The following is a 6,248-nucleotide window of genomic DNA, read 5'->3' on the forward strand; positions in this document are numbered from 1 at the left end:
GTGCACACAGATGGGAGGGAGGCCCATCCTGGACATCTGGATGAAGGCCATGGGATATCACTGGGCTGAGCTCAAACCATCCACTCAGATTATTGGGTTGAATAGAGTGGCTCTTCTGGAAGGATGCCAGGCTGTACCTCTGATTGACAGCTGAGTGAAAGTCTCAGAAAACTGCCTGGGGGACTGTTTCATTCTCTTCCTCAGAATAACCATGTTTTGCCATGTGATTTCATTTTACAGGCTTTGTAGGTTCTTTTGTGCTCTATCTGTATCATTAATGCTCCTCTCCTGGGAAGAGGGAAGACAGGTTATTTCAAAAACTAAAAAAAAAAAAAAAAACAAAAAAACTCCAGCCAAAAACATCTCCCTCCTCCTGCTGCTCTGAAACTAGCTTAGATGGTCAGATCAGATCAGCAAGGAATCGTAAATCATTTAGTACAAACTGCTCATTTGGTAGATGAGGAAGCCCAGTCCAGGAAAGGAAAGGTGATTCATTAGTCAGTAAGTGGAATCCCTGGGTCTGGGAGGAGACAGAAGATCAGACATGTCTGGGGTCTGCAGACTGTTATTTTGCTTTTTCTGAGCCCCAGTTTACTAGACTACAAGGTGGAGTTGTTGCAAAAATTGAATTTAAAATGTGCACATTCTGAGAGTGAAGACACTTTTAAATGCTCAGTGCTGGTCGGTGACGATGAACATAAAGATAGTGGTGCTGACGACGGTGCTGTTGGTAGCGCTGGCAACGACGATGGTAACGGTGATGATGTCATTGAAGAAGCATGGACTTTGACATCACCTCCCCTGAGCGAAAGTGTCTGTGATAGTTGTTTGACTTTGTTAAGATGATGTAACCTCTTGACTAGCAATTTAACCATACGTAGAACAGAGAAAGTCATCTCTAACTTGCGCCATTTCGAGAACGTAATAAAATGATTATTGTTGTTGCTGCTTAATCACCGAGTTGTATCTGTATCCGATTCTTTTGTGACCCCAGGGACCGTAGTCCACCAGGCTCCTCTGTCCATGGGATTCTCCAGCCAAGAATACTGGCGTGGGTTGCTGTTTCCCCCTCCAGGGGATCCTTCTGACCCAGGGATCAAATCTGCATCTCTTGTGTCTCCTGCATTGGCAGGCAGATTCCTTACCACTAGCACCACCTGGGAAGCCTTTTTCTCTAACAGTAAACTTAGCTTTTATTAACCTTATACTGTAAAGTATCCATTAGCTGCAAATCTGGAAAAGTGCATAGCCTTTCTCTTAAGGTCCCATTTAGTCTCTCTCGTTCCTACAGATGGGAATTCACTATCTCTAGTGTCTCTTCATCTGTGCTGTAGCATGCGGACCACCCTGACCCTGGGCCCTCCCCCTCTTCATTCAGAGCTTCCCTGGGTATTAACTCCAGGACAAGGACACCTACTCTTGCCAACATCTTCATCCCATCCGAGATCTGCAGCAGTAGGTGTGGTTCCCCTCCAGGTTCCCTCATATCCACCGACACAGTATTTGGTGGATGGAGTTAATAATTTGTTGTTTAGAGGTTTTTGATGGCTTTCTTGCTTCAGCCATTTAAACACTACTGTATCTTTTTTGGTTGTTTTTGGGTGGGGCTCCAGGAATGAGAATGGACAAAAATCTTCTGAACCTCTTCTTATGGAACCAGGTTCGTTGTCTTCATGGGATGGGGGAGAACGAATGTGCTACTTGACATCTTTTGTGAAAGCAACAAGTCATTGGCTCTCATGTGGATGGACCAGCTTGACAGCCCATGGAGGCTGAACGTGCCTGCAAAGGGGTCAGGGACTGTCACCTGAGGAGCACGGAAAGGTCAGTGACCAGTGACTGAATGTCCCTACGGTTGATAGAATTACATCACAGAACCAGCAGGGACCAGCCTGGGTGCTCCATCTTTCCAGAAACTGTGATACCCCATCTGTTTGCTTTTATGTCTTGATAACCCTGAAGCTGGAGAAGGCAATGGCACCCCACTCCAGCACTCTTGCCTGGAAAATCCCATGGATGGAGGAGCCTGGTGGGCTGCAGTCTGTGGGGTCGCTAAGAGTCGGACACGACTGAGCGACTTCACTTTCACTTTTCACTTTCATGCATTGGAGAAGGAAATGGCAACTCATTCCAGTATGCTTGCCTGGAGAATCCCAGGGACGGGGGAGCCTGGTGGGCTACCGTCTATGGGGTCGCACAGAGTCAGACACGACTGAAGCGACTTAGCAGCACCAGCATCCCTGAAGTCATGCCTTCCAAATGATAGACAAAGCATACTGTTTTAATTAAAGTGAATAGGTCTGAGGATTTCAAAAGAGAAAATTTAAGACATCCAAGAGGGTTACAATAATCAAAGCAGGAAAGCTTACACTGGAGAGAATGAGGGTCCCCAGTAACTCATTCCAGGTTCCTGAATTTATGCAATGAAAACAGCACTGAGGGCAGGGGGCGGAGGAAGGGAGAACAGATCCAGGAGGGTTATAAACTTGTTTTTCAATTTTTTATTTATAGGAAAAAAGAAAATAAAGGAAGGAAAGAGTAAACAGTGAAATTCACTTCTTTATTTTGGTTCCAGATGGATCCCATTAGACACGGTATGTCATTCCAAGTGCACCTGAATATAGCTGGGGCTCTAGATAACGCAGTCCTCCCCTTCTGACCTTTATGACCACTGCAAACATTCTGTATGTGAGAGATAAATAATGCATGCTCTCAGCCGAGAAAGGGAAGTAGACCGGAGGAAACACTGAAGGAGAGGAAGCCACATTCCTCTCTCTAGTGTATTTTTACTCCTGATCTGCTGCCACCTCCAGCCCCACCTCCAGCCCCACCTCCTGCCCTCTCCTACCTCCCAATCAAGACCCCAAAGCCTGGAAGCAGAGGGCTTAGAGCACAGGTGTGTGTGTGTGGGGGTGAGGTGGGGTGTGTGTCAAACTTGCATTTAAAATACTTACAGCTCTGATCTATCAATTGTGTTATCCTGAGCAACTCCTCTCTCCTCCCTCTGTCTTGATCTTCTCTATAACATGAGGAGGCATACCCATCTCCAAATGCTCTGTATCAAAAGCATTGCAAAGATCATAAAAGATGTAGACAAAACTTTTTCAGCTGCATCCTGGGGAACAAAGCGAAGAAAGAAGGTTTATTCTGGTCAAGTGTGGGCCTCAGACAGAAGAAGAAGAGCAGCAGGGGAGGGGTCACCTTCCTAGTGAGCCTAGAATGACCCTGAAGGTGTCCTTGAGGGTCTAGAAACCCGATCTTGGCTGTCCATCTTTCAGGCAGGCTGTTGTGGTGGCCAAGCAAACCAAATGTCTCTACAATATCCTTGGAATGAAAAGCCTGGGTTTCATACCACGTTTAGAAGTTAGATTTCTCTGTTTCTTGCAGTCAATAGAAACAGATGGAGGAACTAGAACAAATAATTTCACCATTTGTATTGACATATAAAAAACCTCAAGTAGCCAAAGCAATCTTGAGAAAGAAGAATGGACCTGGAGGAATCAACCTGCCTGACTTCAGGCTCTACTACAAAGCCACAGTCATCAAGACAGTATGGTACTAGCACAAAGACAGAAATATAGATCAATGGCACAAAATAGAAAGCCCAGAGATAAATCCATGCACCTATGGACACCTTATCTTTGACAAAGGAGGCAAGAATATACAATGGAAAAAGGACAATCTCTTTAACAAGTGGTGCTGGGAAAACTGGTCAACTACTTGTAAAAGAATGAAACTAGAACACTTTCTAACACCATACACAAAAATAAACTCAAAATGGATTAAAGATCTAAACGTAAGACCAGAAACTATAAAGCTCCTAGAAGAAAACATAGGCAAAGCACTCCCCAGCATACATCACAGCAGGATCCTCTATGATCCACCTCCCAGAATATTGGAAATAAAAGCAAAAATAAACAAATGGGACCTAATTAAAATTAAAAGCTTCTGCACAACAAAGGAAACTATAAACAAGGTGAAAAGACAGCCTTCAGAATGGGAGAAAATAATAGCAAATGAAGCAACGGACAAATAATCTCAAAAATATGCAAGTAACCCCTGCAGCCCAATTCCAGGAAAATAAACGACCCAATCAAAAAGTGGGCCAAAGAACTAAATAGACATTTCTCCAAAGAAGACATACAGATGGCTAACAAATGCATGAAAAGATGCTCAACATCACTCATTATCAGAGAAACGCAAATCAAAACCACAATGAGGTACCATTTCTCGCCAGCCAGAATGGCTGCTATCCAAAAGTCTATAGGCAATAAATGCTGGAGAGGGTGTGGAGAAAAGGGAACCCTTTTATACTGTTGGTGGGAACGCAAACTAGTACAGCCACTATGGAGAACAGTGTGGAGATTCCTTAAAAAACTGGAAATAGAACTGCCTTATGACCCAGCAATCCCACTGCTGGGCATACACACCGAGGAAACCAGAATTGAAAGACACGTGTACCCCAGTGTTCATCGCAGCACTGTTTATAATAGCCAGGACATGGAAGCAACCTAGATGTCCATCAGCAGATGAATGGATAAGAAAGCCATGGTACATATACACAATGGAGTATTACTCAGCCATTGAAAAGAATACATTTGAATCAGTTCTAATGAGGTGGATGAAACTGGAGCCTATTATACAGAGAGAAGTAAGCCGGAAAGAAAAACACCAATACAGTATGCTGCTGCTGCTGTTGCTAAGTTGCTTCAGTCGTGTCCAACTCTGTGCGACCCCATAGATATCAGCTCACCAGGCTCCCCCATCCCTGGGATTCTCCAGGCAAGAACACTGGAGTGGGTTTTTATTTCCTTCTCCAGTGCATGAAAGTGAAAAGTGAAAGTGAAGTCACTCAGTCGTGACTGACTCTTAGCGACCCCATGGACTGCAGCCTACCAGGCTCCTCCGTCCATGGGATTTTCCAGGCAAGAGTACTGACTAGAGTGCGGTGCCATTGCCTTCTCCGCAATACAGTATACTAATGCATAAATATGGAATTTAGAAATACAGTATACTAATGCATAAATATGGAATTTAGGAAGATGGTAATGATAACCCATACAGCAAGACAGCAAAAGAGACACAGATGTATAGAACAGTCTTTTGGACTCTGTGGGAGAGGGCGAGGGTGGGATGATATGGGAGAATGGATTGAAACATGTAAATTATCGTATGTGAAACAAATCGCCAGTCCAGGTTCGATGCATGAGACAGGGTGCTCAGGGCTGGTGCACTGGGATGACCCAAAGGGATGGGATGGGGAAGGAGGTGGGAGGGGGTTCAGGATGGGAACACATGTACACCATGGTGGATTCATGCCAATGTATGGCAAAACCAATACAATATTGTAAAGTTAAATAAATAAATAAAACTGAAAAAAAAAAGAGAGAGACAGATGAAGGGACAGAGTGGAATTCTTATCTCAAACTAAATTCAACTTGAAATATTTTGCAAGGATAATTTGTATGTTTACCTGCACATTTATTTCTTAGTCAAGCCTCAATTTTTTTTTTCCTTTTAAACTTTTTATTTTGTACTGGGGTATAGCTGATTAACAGTGTTGCGACAGCTTCAGATGAACAGTGAAGGGACCATCCACACACAAGTATCCACTGTCCCTCAAACCCCCGCTTCCATCCAGGCTGCCACAGAATGCTGAGCAGACCTCCCTGTGTTGTGCGTCCTTGTTGGTTATCCATTTTAAATGCAGCAGTGTGTCCATGTCCTTCCCGAAGTCCCTAAATACGACCCCTGGCATATCCATCCATTCGTTTTCTGAGTCTGCAAGCCTCTTTGTTTTACTAGCTCACGTGCGCCATTCCCTGTCAGAGTCTGCGCACAGGGGGTGTCACACAATGTTTCCCCTTCTCTGTCTGATTTACTTCACCCAGAATGACACTCTCCAGGCTCACCCATGTTGCTGCAGATGGTTTTATTTCATTCTTTTTCATGCAAGCCTCTATTTTGCTGAAATGTAGGGACATCGGATCTCTCTCAGTTGGTGTTGAAATAAGCCCCAGAGGGCTTGAACCCTTAGGCCTTTGGATTAGAAAATGAAGTGGGAAAGGAAATGATTGTAGAGAAAAAAATATCGTTTGGGTACTTAGCATCTGTGAGAGGGAGCCGGCGGTCGCAGCAAAAAGGAAGTTTGGGGACTGTTTGCTCATTTTCACACTGCCTTTGCCTCCCCAATTACACACCTAATTAAGATTTGGACGTTTAGGCAAACTGTTTGAATGTATGATAAG

General features: G+C 44.2%; 1 long non-coding RNA gene across 1 annotated transcript; it reads left to right on the plus strand.

The window, feature by feature from the left end:
• The first annotated feature begins 1,608 nt into the window (after positions 1-1,608).
• Positions 1,609-5,394, plus strand: LOC132657330 (uncharacterized). The gene is made up of 2 exons (XR_009595320.1): positions 1,609-1,824; positions 2,512-5,394. It is a non-coding gene; the product is annotated as an uncharacterized LOC132657330 (long non-coding RNA).
• The last annotated feature ends 854 nt before the right edge of the window (positions 5,395-6,248 follow it).

The sequence above is a fragment of the Ovis aries genome, chromosome 11 (assembly GCF_016772045.2).
Source record: "Ovis aries strain OAR_USU_Benz2616 breed Rambouillet chromosome 11, ARS-UI_Ramb_v3.0, whole genome shotgun sequence".
Classification (NCBI taxonomy): domain Eukaryota; kingdom Metazoa; phylum Chordata; class Mammalia; order Artiodactyla; family Bovidae; genus Ovis; species Ovis aries.